General features: G+C 43.7%; 1 long non-coding RNA gene across 1 annotated transcript in view; it reads left to right on the top strand.

Annotated features, from left to right (window-relative positions):
* LOC142570978 (uncharacterized) overlaps nucleotides 1-17,954 on the top strand; it is a 157,119-nt gene that overhangs the window by 53,109 nt on the left and 86,056 nt on the right. The window contains exon 2 of the long non-coding RNA XR_012825729.1: nucleotides 3,260-3,340. This is a non-coding gene — a long non-coding RNA (uncharacterized LOC142570978). The remainder of the gene's footprint in view (nucleotides 1-3,259; nucleotides 3,341-17,954) is intronic.

The following is a 17,954-nucleotide window of genomic DNA, read 5'->3' as shown; positions in this document are numbered from 1 at the left end:
ACGGATCCGGATCATGAGACTGAAATAACCAGAAGAATAAGAATGGGCTGGGGTGCGTTTGGCAGGCATTCTCAAATCATGAACAGCAGGTTGCCACTATCCCTCAAAAGGAAAGTGTATAACAGCTGTGTGTTACCAGTACTCACATATGGGGCAGAAACCTGGAGACTTACGAAAAGGGTTCTGCTGAAATTGAGGACGACGCAACGAGCTATGGAAAGAAGAATGATGGGTGTGACGTTAAGGGATAAGAAAAGAGCAGATTGGGTGAGGCAACAAACGCGGGTAAACGACATCTTAGTTGAAATCAAGAAAAAGAAATGGGCATGGGCCGGACATGTAATGAGGAGGGAAGATAACCGATGGTCACTAAGGTTTACGGACTGGATTCCAAGGGAAGGGATGCGTAGCAGGGGGCGGCATGAAGTTAGGTGGGCGGATGACATTAAGACGTTTGCAGGGACAACATGGCCACAATTAGTACATGACCGGGGTAGTTGGAGAAGTATGGGAGAGGCCTTTGCCCTGCAGTGGGCGTAACTAGGCTGATGATGATGATGATGATGATGATGATGATGATATATATATATATATATATATATATATATATATATATATATATATATATATATATATATATATATATATATATATATATATATATATATTGCATTTGAGCTTCCTCGACTCTAAATTAACGACAAAAAGGTTCAAATGGTGCCAATTGTGTCTCCAAAATTGGTGGACCACTTAGAAAATTATCTATATTAAATTCAACTCAGCTTATATGCGAACACAAGTAATTTCCGAAAAATAAATAATCATCCACGAATAATCTAATTTGTGTTTTTAGGACAAACAAGGGCCTCAGAACGCTTGTTTGAAGCACATGGATTAGGAGTAATAATAAAGGCGCATCTAAGACAAGAAAACATGAAGAAGAAAAACAGTGAACCGACTGTTTAGAAAGAAATGATGATTCCGACATAGAACCTACGGGCTGAGTTCTGTAGGTTAAACTGTTTGCTCATTCCTTTATATATACCTTTCTCATAGATCTATGACCTTCACCCCATCATGGTTTTAACGTCCGAGTTTTCTCCCAAACACAACTGTCCATGCCGGAATGGAGCTCTTAACGTATTTGCGCAGAACGTGAGCATGGAAAAGTGATTCCGAACAAATACCGCACAGTGGCCGTTTCAAAGGCCCGGACCAGAGGTTTGCTACCTGCTGCATACTTTTTTAATACGAATTCAGAAATACTCTGCCAAATTGTCCACAGGAGGTCACATATTCGCCTCTGGATTACGTTTCAGCAGTGCTCCCTTCGTTCTACGAGATACGAATTCATTTTTCCAGGAGAGCTGCAAGGCTACTTCGGGACCTAACAGGGATCAGCGATGCGTGAGAGAGCAGAAAGGGCTCGACGCTACGTTGTCGAGTGTTCAGGATAAAGAAGCAAGAAGAGACGGGAAGTAAAGGCCTGAGAAAAAAAGAAATAAATTGTGAAGTAAAGAATGGAGAAATGGCAGAGTCGCGTTGCAAACAAAACAAGTACTGCGCAGTAAATAAAAGGCTACATTTATTACGACCCCTTTTTTTCATCCCCTAAGAGCTTCCGGTCCCAGAGCTTACGCCCCTCCCCCTCCCACCTGCTTTGAACAAGAGCCGACAAGCCTGGCTATCGCGGTCAATGCAGGGCGGAATCGCTTCGTCGTGTAGCAAGCGCGTTCCTGCCAGCTTTAGGAATCTCGCCATTGTCAGGAGCAACACCTGCTCTTTCTCTGCATTTCTTTTTCTCTTCTAATTTATTGAACACGTCTTCATTCGTTTCATTTCTGTTCATTCTTTTTCTTCAGTGCGACCAAACTGCGCACGTAAGTCCTTTTTCTGGAGTACGCGGGGCTTCCACGCGCCACCTGAGCCCGCTTTTCAAATATGCATGAGCTCTGCGCGAGCGCCCCGTCGCGTTCTCTATTCAGTCCTCTCGCTCATCTTTCTATTTGTACCCTCGGCTATAAGCCGAAGAAAAGGAAAGATAACAAAAACGCCCAAACAAGGACACTGGCAACCGGCAACGATATACGCCATTTGTACGCACGCGCTTGCCGGCTGAGGCGGGAAGGTGGGCGTTGAATTTTTTGTCTTTATCGCTTGCGGGAAACTCAAGGGAGCCGTGATCATCCAAAGGGTAGCGCCGCCCAAACATTGAAACGGAGTGAACTACGATTCCGGAGTTGTTCCAGCTACAAACAGCATTGCTGTACTCGCAAATTAACTACTCGGTTAGAGAGTCACGGCAGAGGGAAAAAAAAAGCTGTTCTGCAAGGACACAACCCGACATCGCGACTAAGATATGGCTGCACACTTAGCAGGGAACATCCTTTCAAGCTTACGCAGCAACGGCCGCTCGTTCAAGAGACGAGGAAACCCCGCGCGCAGCTGTAACATTATGCGCTCACGGATTTGCGTGGGCCAATTTTTCTCAGAGTAGTTATCGTCGAAAACAAACGCAGATAACGTTGCCACAGAGCGGTTAAGTACGATAGGCGCTATGCTGTTCAGAGCAGCCAAAGAAAGGTGGTCTATTAAAATATGGACAACGTAATTACTCGAATGTATAGGTGGAACACGATTGCAGGTCGAGTCCTATATATTGAACTCTCTGAGAAGTAAATAAAAAAAGAAGAATTCAAATGTAGGTTGATGCATGTATTTTGGTAAAAAAAAGAACGTTTGAGGGGCACTAAATTTCGCTAGTAGATGTCACAAACTGCATCTTCGTCGGAGCTTCCAGAAAATTCATCTTTGTCGGATGCGTCGCAGGCCTCCTGGACCCGTCAAACAAGTTGTTCCAGGCATCCTTGAGTGCATTGAATATGCAGAACTTCTTAGAGCCAGGCTGGAAAATCCCTAGACTGCTTCCATGCCATGCGCAACGAAGGAATTCCTTTGCCTCGGTACTATTGCTAGCTTTTCCTGCTGTTTTTTTCCCTTCTAACATCTATTGTTCACAAGAGATTGCATACACGTTCATGGCTGTTATAATTTTTATATTGTTGAGGTTTCCCTTCGAGAAAAACCTATTTCTCAAAGCAATTTGCAAAACGGCATGTCGCAGGGTTGTCCGCGTTGTAAAAAAGGTAATACGTGAGAAAGAGCCTAACTTTGCTTGGGAAAATTATTTTTCAGGCATGCAGAACAATTACTCGAGTAATTTTTGCTTATTAATAAATACTTCCTTTTTTTCTTGCAGTTATGTGGTGGCGACGCCTGTCAGCTACCGAATATTCCATCAGATACTTCAACTGTCGTCATGTGACGTGTTTGGCAAGCGGTAAGTTTTGTCCTATGGTGTTCAGGCCACTTTTCCGAACACATCCAGATGTTGCCATTGGCACGTTTAAATACTATTGCGTTAGGCCTCAATTCGTATTTGCTGTCATGATGAATTGAACGTAACGCGGAGCTTCCTGTTATGTTGAATTGAACGTAAAGCGGAGTTTTAACAAATAATGATGCAACTAACGTGTATGACAGTAAATTCATTACGTTCCTGACAGCCTTGACAAAGCAGTCGAAGATACGCGAAATATTGTCACTCCCAGTTTCAAAAGACAGCAGAGTTAGTAACTTCAAGCGGAGCACAGTGAACTCTTCGGACAGAAGGCCACGAGGTACAACGACGTATCCGCACATTTATAGCAAGCTATGAATAAACAAAGGCAATTAGAATATCGTCAGTTCGGACAAATTTCGATTGTTGTGCAGTTTCACTATACAAACGGTGAATTTCATCGTCCATGGCTCGCTATAAAGCCTGAATGGTAACATTCAATATCAAATCAAATGTAAAAGAAGGTTTCATTTCGTAATGAAGCAACATACTTTGTTACAATCGCATCATCACTAAAGTTCCTAGTTGTGACCTCACATAAATGCTCATTATTTTTCTCGCAATGCGTGCTGAGTTTACGAACAATGTGGTTGTGAGCATGTTCTAGCTGCCTTTGAACCGGGAATAAATTCAAGAAAGAAAGGGCACGAACCATCACGCAGTGAATTCTAATGTTGCTCAAAGTGTAGTCAGTACATATGGCATATTTTCGAAGAGCTCTCATTTTACCACTAATGCCATTAGCAAGTTTGTTTCCCAGATTAATAGAACAAATGCTCGGCAAGGTGCGCTGCAGTGACCATAGAATGGTAAGAACTTGAATTAGCCTAGACTTGAGAAGGGGACGGAAGAAACTGGTACATAAGGAGGCGATCAATGAGTTAGCGGTAAGAGGGAAAATAGAGGAGTTCCAGATCAAGCTACAGAAGAGGTATGCGGATTTAACTCAGCAAGAGGACCTTAGTGTTGAAGCAATGAACGACAATCTTGTGGGCATCATTAAGTAGTGTGCAATGGAAGTCGATGGTAACTCCGTTATGCAGGATACCAGTAAACTACCGCAGGAGACGAAAGGTCTGATCAAAAACGCCAATGTATGAAAGCCTCAAACCATACAGCTAGAATATAACTGGCAGAACTTTCGAAGTTAATCAACAAGCGTAAGACAGCTGACATAAGAAAGTATATTATGCATAGAATTGAACATGCTCTCAGGAACGGAGGAAACCTAAAAAGCAGTCAAGAAGAAGCTAGGAATTGGCAAAGATCAGATGAATGCGTTAGGCGACAAAGCCGGCAATATCATTACTAATATGGATACGATAGTTCAAGTGGCTGAAGAGTTCTATAGAGATTTATACAGTACCAGTGGCACCCACAACGATAATGGAAGAGAGAATAAACTAGAGGAATTCGAAATCCTACAAGTAACGACGGAAGAAGTAAAGAAAGCCTCGGGAGCAATGCAAAGGGGGAAGGCAGCTGGGGAGGACCAGGTAAAAGCAGATTTGTTGAAGGATGGTGGGCAGATTGCTCTAGAGAAACTGTTCACCCCGTATACGCAATGCCTCATGACCTCGAGCGTACCGGAATCTTGGAAGAACGCTAACATAATCCTAATCCATAAGAAAGGGGACGCCAAATACTTGAAAAATTATAGACCGATCAGCTTACTGTCCGTAGCCTTCAAAGTATTTACTAAGGTAATCGCAAATAGAGTCAGAAACACCTTAGACTTCTGTCAAGCAAAGGACCAGGCAGGATCCCGTAAAGGCTACTCAACAATAGACCATATTCACACTATCAATGAGGTGATAGAGAAATGTGAGGAATATAACCAACCCTTATATATAGCTTACATTGATTACGAGAAAGCGTTTGATTCTGTCGAAACCTCAGCAGGCATGGAGGCAGTACGGAATCAGGGTGTAGACGAGCTGTATGTAAAAATACTGAAAGATATCTAAAGCGGCTCCACAGTCACCGTAGCCCTCCATCAAGAAAGCAACAAAATCCCAATAAAGAAAGGCGTGTGGCAGGGAGATACGATCTCTCCAATGCTATTCACGGCATGTTTACAGGAGGTTACAGGGAAGAATTGGGGATAAAAGTTAATGGAGAATACCTTAGTAACTTGCGATTCGCTCATGATATTGCCTTGCTTAGTAACTCAGGAGACAAATTGCAATGCATGCTCACTGACCTGGAGAGAGAAAGCAGAAGAATGGGTTTAAAAATTTATCTGCAGAAAACCTAAGTAATGTTTAACAGACTCGGAAGAGAACAGCAATTTACGATAGATAGTGAGGCACTGGAAGTGGTAAGGGAATACATCTACTTAGGGCAGGTAGTGACCGCGGATCCAGATCACGAGACGGAAATAATCAGAAGAATAAGAATGGGCTAGGGTGCGTTTGGCGGGCATTCTGAGATCATGAACAGCAGGTTGCCATATCCCTCAAGAGAAAAGTGTATAATAGCTGTGTCTTACCAGTACTCACCTACGGTGCAGAAACCTGGAGGCTTACGAAACGGGTTCTACTCAAATTGAGGACGACGCAATGAGCTATGGAAAGAAGAATGATTGGTGTAACCTTAAGGGATAAGAAAAGAGCAGTTTGGGTGACGAACAAACGCGTGTTAATGACATCTTAGTTGAAATCAAGAAAACGAAATGGGCATGGGCAGGACATGTCATGAGGAGGGAAGATAATCGATGGTTATCAAGGGTTACGGGCTGGATTCCAAGGGAAGGGAAGCATAGCAGGGGGCGGCAGACAGTTAGGGGGGCGGATGACATTAAGAAGTTTGCAGGGACGACATGGCCAAGGTTAGTACATGACCGGGGTAGTTGGAGAAGTATGGGAGAGGCCTTTGTCCTGCAGTGGGCGTAACCAGGCTGATGATGATGATGATGATGATGATGATGATGATGATGATGATGATGATGATGATGATAGCACAAATGCGCTTTGTGATGATATTGATGATTTACGAAATATAGAAGCGAATGTCGAATGTCGAAATATATAGTCGAATGTCGAAGCGAATGCCTGTTACAAGTGCTACTCTTTCGTGCGCCCTGTTTCGTTTATGGGCCACTCTGTTAAATGTTCATACGCGCCGTGCACGCCGACGGACGCGCCACTGGTGGCGGCCTTGCGCGGTACACGCGGGAGAGGAGCCTGGCGCGCGCCGTAGTTTGTTGTGTCGTTGATCGTGCTTCTCTGTCTTATTCACGTTTTCAAAGCAAGATAGGCAACACCATTCGCACGTGTGGGGTGGCCAAAGCTTCAGGGAATGTCGAAGAAGAATTGTTGCAGGGTGAGGGTTCAAATACCGGTGAAAATGTGCCGGCGATACGGTTCCAACCATTCCCAGCAAAGTCTCATCAGCGGGAGCAACGGTAGCAAAAATGGATGGTCGCTTCGAAGGGAAATTTCTTGTTCTCATCCTTTCCTTGGTAGGCGGTCTTAAAGAGGACAATTTGCTCAGAGCTTATCAGGCATTCTTCCTGAGTCATGTCACCTACATCGCGCCGTACCTTAATTGGGGTAAAGCGGAAAAGGCCAAGCTCGACTCCCTAATCAGAACCGGCCTCAAGTGCGTGCTCGGCCTTCCGCAGTCCACAAGCACTGAGAAGCTGCTGGAGCTAGGACTCCATAACACCATCAATGAGCTAATAGAAGCTCACACAGCGGCTCAGATAATGAGACTTTCATCCACTAAGCCAGGGATTAAGATTTTAGAAGAAGCAGGAATCCAACCCAGACATGAACCGGCGACCAAAGTTAGCTTGAGCCGGGAAACCAGAGCTCGCATCATGGTTGACCCCGTCCCACGAAACATCCACCCAGTGCATAACCAGGGAAGAAGATTCGCGAGAGCCAAGTCCATCCTTAAATAGATCAATCAGCATAAGCTAGATGCCCTCTTTGTCGATGCTGCCAGATATGACAGTGGGGATAAGTTCGCTGTCTCGGTGGTAGACGCGGCAGGCAACCTGGTCAATGCAGCCTCTGTTTATACTAAGTTTGCCCATGTGGCGGAGGAAGCGGCGATCGCTCTGGCTTTTCACGGCTCAAAAGTTCCCGCTATCGTCTTCTCGGACTCGCGCACAGCGGTTAGATCCTTCTCGTCCGCCCTCATATCTGAACAGGCGTACAGTATTGTGATCAAAGCACTTCAAAGGACTAGGGAGAGTACCGAAGGAGGATACCAAATCTCGTGGTTCCCAGCCCATCTAGATAGCTCAATTAACCCGCTTGGATGTAATCCTAACGAGCAGGCCCACCGGAGAGCGCGCGATTTCACGCACCGCGCTGTCGCGGGTAGCCAGGCTTGGAACGAGGTCAATATCCACAAAGATCCATTAAGTACATTCCACGAAATTGTTTCCCATTATCGACTAGGCAGGAGGACATTTCCACCCCCTCACCCCAAATTGAACAAACCCCAGGCTACCACACTAAGACTCCTGCAAACCCGTACATATCCCGCTCCTCGGTCCCTTAACAAGATAGATCCTGAACACTCACAGTCTTGCCCCAAATGTGGTCATGACTCATGCTCCTTTGACCACATGCTCTGGCTGTGCCCAGCCCTTAACGCGTCTCCACCCATCACGAAAGAACAATGGCAGGACTCTCTCAAGAGCAGCAATCTCAACATTCAACTCCAGGCTGTCCAGAGGGCCCACGACATTGCCGCGGGACTTGATCTCCCGGTTCCATCGTGGGCGGAGCCACCGACTTGATCTTCGGGAGCCTTCGGTTTGGCTCCCCGAGGTCTCAGTCCCTCAGGACTCAAATAAAGTTCTTGTCATGTAATGTCATGTCATGTCATGTCATCCTTTCCTTTGTCTCGTCGGTGTTATTTTCCACTCGATCATAGACGCGTGAGCAACGAAGTTCGTCTGCGGTGCAGCATGAGGTTTAAAGGCATTTCGCTAAAGTTCGGAATGCCGTTTGCCGCTTCTACTGTTAGTCGCTTCTTTACCGCGTTGCGCTAGCTGGGCAGCACGACTACACGAGCACATTGCGTTGTATGTTAAGAGGAAGCTTTAGCTCGAGTGCTCCTATCTAAATACATGTAAAAGGAAAATTCGTTTTTCTCGGCAACCACTGCACCAAATATGACGCGGTTTGTTGCATTTAAAAGACAAACTTAAAATCTAGTGACTGTTGGTTTCGAATTGTTGAGTTAGGTCATCTATTTTTTATTAAAAATTCGCAAAAATCTAAAATTTTCAGAAAACGAAACTATCAAGTTTACAACTCTGTAACTCAACCACTAAAAATGACAATACAATTCTGTGAATTGCATCTAATAGTACATCTAAAGCGGACAAAATTGATATGTTACACATGAATATAAAAAAATTTAATCCTAGGAAAATAAAACTTTTGCAAAACCGTTGTAACCAACGTAACTAATTCACATAAGATGTAAAATGACATAATGAATTTGTCCGCTTTGAATGATCTAATAGATGCCGTTTACAGAACCGCGATATCGGTTCTTGATGCAGAGTTATGAATTTGTAAACTTCGTTCTTCTATTTCTTTCAAACGGTCAAATATTTGAAAATCGTGTTAAGAAAACTCAAGCCCTAAATCGAAATTCCGCTACCAACAGTCACTAGAATTTAACTTTCCATTTCAAATGCAACAAATTGCATCAAAATCGGTCCAGGGGTTATCTCATAAAAGCGTTTTTGCGTTTTACATGTATTTGAATAGGCCGCGTCGGGGTTGGGCCCGAGCTAAAGCTTCCTCTTAAAGCTACTGAAGTTTGCAAGAACTGAAATTGTTGGTTTCATGTGGCGCGGTAAATCCTCGCACCAGCTTTCGCGCACTTGATGTTTTTACATCTATTTTATGCGTGGCATTGCACATGTTTAACTGTTGCTAGTTGCTCCATGCATAACTCTTGTCGATTCTTTTGAGCTGCGAAGTTTTCACCCTGCCTTGTTTGTAAAGGGTATAAATCACGCTGTGTCTTATCGGAATGATACCAAGGAAGTGCTTCTTTAACAGTTTTATTCTTTTCGCCCGAGGGCATCTTAGATATTGTTTGCATTGTTGGAAATGTGTTTAGAAAATAGGTAGTTCACGGCGAAAATTACTAATAGCTGCTGCATATGGTATTTTTGTTCCATTTCTCGCTGAAAAGTTCGCGTCCCGTTTGGGAAGTCATCACACCTCGATGCTGCCTGAGCAAACTTAACACGCCGACTGATTTGTTTGTTTCACAACGTAGTCCCTTCTTGCATGTGAGTTTCGTGCTCAACTGAATTCTTTCTTATATTTACGCTGCAGACGACTAAACCAGGCCTTGCCGCCAGCGCTAATCTACTTTGACTGGCGCTGCTCTGCCTTTAAATATATCATGTGGCACCTCTCTCAAGTAATATAAAAAAGTACTGACGAGTTAGTCAATCTTTAGCTTTGTACATTTCCAAGCAGTTCCCTTGGGGCATTTAAAATTGCATAAACTGCAGCGGGAAGGGTAGTTCATCGGCGTATGCAGCAGAATTGCATCGGCGGTACATCACTAACACGCGCTTTTATTAACCCGTTTTTTTGGTGACTTAGTTGGCTAGCGTACGCGTTTCTATCAATAAATTGGCAATTACTCTTCTTGAGGCGACTTCGACTTCACTTATTCGGCGATGTCACATGTATTCATCGGCAGAAATATCACAACGGCATATGCAGAAATTGCACCGTGCGGATTTGTTTGATATAAGTCTGCACTAACGACGGGTGCTTATTATTCAGGTACAGAAACAGCATTGCGGCAAGGGTAGAATAAAAAAAACCATCGAGAGATCGCATTACTCAACAAAATTTATCGGCTAGTGAACATGAGCTCCACGTCATGTAAATGGGGTTCATGGCGTTTGTCTGCGGGACACACCTTGCACGTATGTGGACCATGTTGTCCCGAACACCGGTAACATCGTGTTCATACCCGCTCGCACAGCGGTCAGCATCTTCCCTACAGCTGTCACCGCAGAAGAAGCAGCCTGGCACCCGAACAAAGGAGAAATCGCAGCCGCGAACTTCAGCCATCCTTGCTGCAAAGGGTTGTCGTCCGCTACTGCTCCCGCGTGTACTGTTGGAAGCGTCCGCTAGGTGGCTTTCAGTGGCGCCTCTATAGGCGGTGCACGAGGCGTATAGATTTCCTTTGAAGATGCGAAATCGGCGAAGAATAATTTAGGAGCAAATGTTCCTCCTCTATATTAATTGCCTGATGCTCATTTGATGTTTGTAGATATTCAAAAAGTAGAGATTGATTTCATTTTCACTTTCGTAGCTGTTTTTCCCTTTCGGTTAAAACAAAGAACGATCGAAAGCTTACAAGAGGTTTGCACATAAGTATAAATTGAAACACATGTGGGTATGTGACTTCTTCTTTCATGAAATAGTCAACATAATTTGGTTTGAGCTTATATTTCTGAGCCATCATTGTAACTGTGACACATGCCCCCCGCACCATTAGCGTTTATGCTCGGCGAATAGCTTGACCGCACGTCCATTGATAGTTGATGACGACACTAAATCTCAGCTACAGGCGTCACTAACAACCAGTCTAAATTGTCGGTGCCACCGCTACATATGTGAAAACGGCGAAGAAGTGAATATGCGTTGCTGATTAGCATTCGTAGGAATAAAATGAGGACGCAGAGAAATAACCCATCTGCGCATACGTTTCATCAGGGACAGTAATGTGTATAATACCAATGCGTTAATATGAGCCAGAGCCGCTAATAAGGCTGGGAGAGCATATTGCAGGCGCGACGATGCTGAGCATGCCGTCACAATGCTGATTTTGAGTATGTCAAGGCATCAACGAACATAGTGTCTCTTAATGCGTGCATGAGCACTCCAGATTTGTTCGAGCATTTAGAGGGTTAAAATAATTCAGTACTTTTAATATCGTACCTACCGAGACGTCCGTATCAAGGTTGCACAACTATAGGATCTGTCATACATGATTTATTGCAGGTAACACAAGGCTGGGGGGGGGGGGGAGAAATTTATGCACATTGATTTATTTTTCTTCCCTAAAAACAACAATAACAAAAACATTAAACGTCTTTGACACCTGCCTGTTGCTAAAAACCTAACTTTTACAATCTTATTAAAATTAAACTTGAAAAGTAGCTCTAGATGAACAAGGTCTGCTACGGTTGTGGTTTACTTGAAGAAATGCATATGTCATGACCTCTGAGATTTATGAAGCCAAGCTATAGGGCGTCTCTACGCGGGTTCCCCCGACGACTCACATTAAATTCAATGGTGAAAGTTGCAAAAAAAAAAGAAAAAAAAAGCAAGACAGACAAGACAGGAACCTGTCTTGGTTTAGTCCGCGTTTTTTTTTTCCTTTTCATCGTTCTTAAGCTCAAATCATGACTGAAGTGGCTGATTAGACCAATGAAGGAATTATAGGTAGCATCAAAATATCTTTTTTTATTGAAATGAATATTAGGAGAGGTTGGCGCCTTTATGGTGGCGCCGGTTACTCCTTGTCACTTGGCAAAGGAAACAAATTTGCGTAAAAGGGAGAATAGCGACACGAAATATGGCACTCAGTAAAACATTGGATGAATAAAAAATATACAGTGCAACAGTACATGAGTCCGAAAGTTCTGTGCATTAGTTCAGTCCACGTACGCATATATAAAGTCAGATATTTTGAACAGCCGAAACACACAACACATGTAATTCACTGCAATTAAAGAAGAGAATTATACATATTGCGCAAAAGTTGCGATCACCACATAAGCCGATTATGAACCATGAACAACGTTTGTGTTACTCATTTAGCGTATTCGGATCATCTGATACCTAATTTTTTCCCAAAATGGGCATCAAAATATGTGGAGCCGCTAATTTTGTTATTGAAATTAAACCAAGACAACAGTGATAAGTCAGCAAAACTTTATTTCGTAACTTGAAGGCTTCGAAACCGACCAAACAATACGCGCGTAAGAGTACAAGCATACTAATACGTAAGCATTCTTTGGCGAGGTCTCCATTCCCATTACATGAAAAGTATAATGCCTTGTATATGCACAAAAATTCGTAAATTACAAAGTTAAAACATTTACTCGTTGTGATAGTCTAAATGTAGATGATTGGTAGCTTTTAAGCGATAAGGAACAATTTAAAGCAAGAATAAAAATAAAAAGAAGGTACTCATAGAGATACGCAGGGCTCCCTAGAAAATGCATGGAGAAGCTTATCGTAGGGGTGGTCGAGCTGAAGATTGAGGTTGGTTGAACTTAACTTTTGGAGCGGGCCAACTTGAAATTAGCAGGTGGGCCAGCTGGAAATTTGTAGTTGCGTCAACGTAAAATGTGTGATGGGCCAACCTAAATTAGGGAGTGGGCCAACTCAAACTTGAGGGTGGGCCAAATTGAAATCTGGGGGCGGGCCAACTGAAATTCCGCGGTGGACGAACTCGAAATTTGAAGGTGGCGAGTGGGCTAACTTAAGTTTGGGGATGGGACAACGTGAAAGTTGGACGTGGGCTAAGTTAAATTTGGGAGTGGGCCCACTTGAAATCGGGGGGCGGGCCAAGGTAAGTTTTGGGGTGGGCCAACGTAATTTTGCAGAAGAACCAAGTTAAAATCTAGGGGTGGGCCAGCTTAAATTTGGGTGTAGACCAACTTAAATTTGGGGGTTGCTGAACTTGAAATTTAGATGTGGGCGAACTTGGGATCTTGAGCTGACCCAATGTACAATTGAACCCTGCTGAGGGTTGTTCTAGTTATGAACGCCTCGCAGGAAAGTGAGCGCCTTCAGACGCTTGGCGCGTTTTTATTAGGCCTTACCGAGGCGCAGTCCGAACGCAGGCGAGAGCCTGCGTGGACAAGGAACGCTCGCATAAAACAGGCTTGCGAGAGCGAGGGTTACATGGCGTCACGGCGATGCACTCTCCCCTCACGCAACGCCTCACGCGCTACAGCAGCAGCTGGTGATCCCTTTGGACCGTTTTGATCCGTCGAGGCTCGCTCGTGCCTAGCGTTCCGGCTCAATTGGTACGATTGCATTGAAGGGGCACAATGCGGCGAGGAAATAGGACAATTGCCTATTGAAACACAAGCATTCTTTGCCAACGGAAAGGTCATGGGTATACGCACATCAGCTAACAAAAGCAAGCAAGCAAAAATAAGCAAAAACAAAGTCACAGCCGAACCAAACAATGCTTACACATTAGTTGAAAATTCTCAGAATTTCTGTAGCTTTTTGATAGACTCCGAGATTTGCGATGCCGTACTCAAAAGTGCTTCGCTGAGCCATCTGCGAACTTCCACACACCTTAAGCATGCACGCACAGTATGCCTCAGTTCAAGCCTGAATCTCCGGACGAGAAGTTAGAGCCGTCGCAGTCTTCGGTGTATGTTGATTTGCCGAAGTGCACGTATTTGGGTGGGTTGCCCTTGACTCATGGATATGACGCGCCAAAGAACCAAAAATTCCAAAATGTATCATATATCCCAAGCAGCCACTCAGCGGATGCGTTTGCCCGCAAGCATAAAAACGAAGTGACTACACTTGCTAAGCATTGCACAACAACGTCATAATGAGCATTGCTCGGTCAACATTGTGTCGGTGAGTCTGGGGTTAAGAGGTCATGGGAAGGGATAGGAATTCCTGTTGCTTAGGGATTGTTGACTCAACATTGCCGAATTATGTGCGGAATCTGGTATCTTCTATATTGAATTGGCTGTTTAGGCACGTTGGCGAACATGGCTTTACTGCTGCGATATGTACATTTATTTCAGGTTCCAATTTTTAAGCACTGTGCAAATTATAATTTGTGCCGAAGTTGGCAACAACACTGCGGTGAACAGTTATTTCTAGGTCCATGCATGTACGTAAATTGTGCGCTAAAACAACTTGTCCGGGCAATTTGTAAAGCTTGAAAGCGCGTAGGTTTGGGCATGCTTATATTCCATAACTTTTACATTTTTAGCGCACAAAAAGGGACAAGAGACAGAGGTACGACGCGGACACAGCGTCGTACCTCAGGAAAGCTTGTTCTGACGCAATACTTTAGTTGATGCGGCAGTGCACGCTTTACAGGCGCAATTCCGCTTTGTTAGAAAAAATGGCACACTAAACAGAAAGATACACCTTGAGCTGTGTTGATGATTGGCTTTCTACAATACTAAAAAAAAGTCACTCTTGCAGTGAGAGGAGGATCGATGAGCCAGCAAAGACGTAAATGTGAAAGACGGGTGGCCACAACCTCGTATTGACGTCACGGATTTTCACGGCGTGTGGCGGCACCCAGTCCATTTATCATAGGAAAGGATGGATTCTATTGTATTCTCCAGAAGCCAAATACAAAATTCAGTGAGTCTCAAGAACATTCATTAGGCCAAAATAGCCAAAATACGAAGAGATATTTTAAATTTCGTGACGTCACATTCACCTGCGTGAAATTTTTTTTCCATTTCGGCGTGAAATTGGAAAAACGCTGACTTTAGCTTTCGTTCTCACTCCCACCAACTTACCTATTGCAGGAAAATTACTGAGAACATGGTGAAACAAAATGCTTAACCGATTTACCGTTTCTCTTTAGCATCTCTTCAAGGCCTGTAATATCGATAGATTAATCAATTAATACATCAAATATTTATTCATATTTAGGAAAGAAAGGGGTAATAGAAAAAATCTGCATAGACTGCAGCTTGCCTAAACCCGGCTTCCCTAATGTAGAACTGAGACGACGTGGTAGCTGTTTAATATTTTAGGTGGTTAATATGTCACAAGGTCACTATGCAAACTATATTGGTGAGATCAAACTGTTAAGACGATTATTTAGAGAGTCGGTTTTGACTTGTACTGTTGCAGGTGTCGGGGGCAGGAATGGGCACGTATATGCTATACTAGACATTAAACTGTATCATGTGAAGCAATAAAAAATACTAGAGATTCTGAATTATTTTATGGATGCCGCCGATATTACTACTATATAGCTGTGAAAATGCGCCGTCATTTAAACGACACTTATATGTGACTAGGCGTCACGTTATGGCCTAGCATATTTGAAGTATTACGAATTACGCAGAAGTGTGGTTTACATATTGACGAATGTTTCCACTTTATTCGACTCTTCTCCAAGTTTTCCATTTAGGATATTGCAAAAACTTTTACGTTATAGGTTTATAAAAAATAAGTGCAACCGCTAATTTTGCAATCAAAGTATTATCATATACGAGTTGAAATTATAGCTTAGAACATGCGCTAAGCATTTCTATTCGTTTTTTCAGAAACGTGTTATTGCACCACTAACATTGGAGTAGGGATGCGCGTTAAATTCATGATACGCACCATTTCTCACGTTGGTCTGAGGCCGCGAAATAAGAATAAGAAATACGTGAGGCACCTTACGGCTTGCGCACGTGTAGTTGCTGTACATTTACGACCAAAACTTTACGAGACGTATTCTTCTACTATCACAAGTTCTAGGGTTTGCAAGAGTGGGAACCAAACGTATCGTTATCAGACGCCTTGCGCAATCTAAAGCAGCCAACTTCCAGTGTGCCTTCACCAAAAAGAAAAAAATAATGAAATAACAAATAAAAAATACAATAAACCGGTGGCCATTCCTAGCACTCCCATGGGCCTTAATCTGCTTCCGTGCTTAAGCGCCGCGATTTCGGGGGATCCTTCAAATCGGTCGCACGGTTGTACTCACAATTCAAGGAGCGGGCCATTTAATTAATCCGCTCAGTCCACGGGGAGTGACTGACTACGGTCATACAGAAAATCTTCGAAATATAGCTTTACAGTGGGGAATTCCGGAAGACTGAGCGGCTCCTTATCGGAATCCGCTACGCATACGTCTCCCCTCTCCGTCTGCTCTCTTACTTCCGCTGTCCAATTTATTTTCATTCACCCGCGGCTAAGTCGCAACACGCAGCACGAGCATTTTACTCGGTTCGCACTTTTAGTCGCCGGTCTCTATTTGAACTCGGCTTGTTGCCTTACTTATCCGCGCAGGCCATTTTTCTTCCAGCGAGACGTTATTACAGCTAGGAGGCACGGCGATCGATATGCCAGCAAAAAATAATAATAATAATTGTACCATTAACGAACATGGCCGAACAAGGCGCAAACGAGACAGATAGACGAATTTGGTATAGACAGGAAGATATAAAACACCTACGTGAATCCGGAATAAACTTGGTCGAAGGTATATAAAGAAACGAATGAGATGACGAGGGTGGTGAAAAGAATAACGGAAAAAATTAGCAACAATACGAGTAACAGCAAAGTCTGACGTAGTTTCCAGGCGAAAATATAAGAGAGCGCGCTGACGCAAGGCAGAGTAAGATCGACGAGAAGGGGGTGTTTTCATAAATCTGAAAGATTGAGAAAGATTACCATAGAGAAGGTGAGCAAAGAAGACGAAAAGTCACACGTGGCTTCGTCTTTATTACGTTTAGTGCTAGTTATTCTTTTTTTCAATCCCGGTGGACTCTTTTGGAGAAGAGTGCTAGTGCTAGTTATTTTTTTTTTTACAGTCCCGGTGGACTTTTTTGGAGAAGACCCGCACTCCCCGATTGCTTTGACCTCCGATGCGGAAAGAATGACCAAAATACTCGTAGCACGATCAATCTTCTCCGAGGCGGACCGGCCCACCCGGCAGAGGTCAATTACGGCGCCCCGATTATCATTGGGAAAAGTCTGGGGACGTCTCATCCGTTCCGACGAGACACAGTGGCTGGTACGCGAAAAGGGTGGTGTGCATGAACCATTCGGTTGTCTGGCCGGTCTCTGTCGTAAAACGTAGAGAAGTAAAAAAAAATAATCACAATTGAAGAAATAGACTTGGGAACGCCTGCGGGCCCCATTTATTGCGAGGGCAGCCCTGGGGTTAAAAGAGTTTACGCTGACACCTAACGCAAATATTTGGCAGAAAAAGAAAGAAACCTTTGATTCTGATCTTGTTCACGAGATGCAAGGGAGCCTTTCGAGGGATGAGCATGTTTGCGCCTTCGCAAAGCGAGAAAAGGTGCCGGTGAAAATCGATAAGCGTGTATAATTATCTTCGTTCTAAGTTTTTCTGATGTCACACTGTGTTCCAGAAAATCCAGTTCCAGAAAATCGAAGGCACACTACAAACGCGGTAAATGATATGAGTGGGCACCATATCACAATACATATATGGGTGACCATCGCTCTTTACATTATATTTTTTAGCATAATTTTATTACCGTACCAACTCGCACAACTTTCGACCTGATTGCTGTTTACATTAATTAGTAGTAACAGAAGCCGTGCATGTATGGAATTTTTTCTTATCTTTCGTTACGTATTACTGCAGCACTGATAATATCAAAATTTATGGGTCAATATACATCTCACTGCAGTACAAGACACAATGTGTTACAATCTTTAACAAGCGACACCCGCCTTAGTTGCTTAGTGGCTATGGTGTTGGGCTGCTCGGCCAAGGTCGCGGGATTGAATCCCCTCCAGGGCAACCCAATTTGGACGGGGGCGAAATGCGAAAACAACCGTGTACT

This window comes from Dermacentor variabilis, chromosome 2, assembly GCF_050947875.1.
Source record: "Dermacentor variabilis isolate Ectoservices chromosome 2, ASM5094787v1, whole genome shotgun sequence".
Classification (NCBI taxonomy): domain Eukaryota; kingdom Metazoa; phylum Arthropoda; class Arachnida; order Ixodida; family Ixodidae; genus Dermacentor; species Dermacentor variabilis.
The sequence above is the reverse complement of the archived record's forward strand: the minus strand, read 5'-3'. Positions and strand labels throughout refer to the sequence as shown.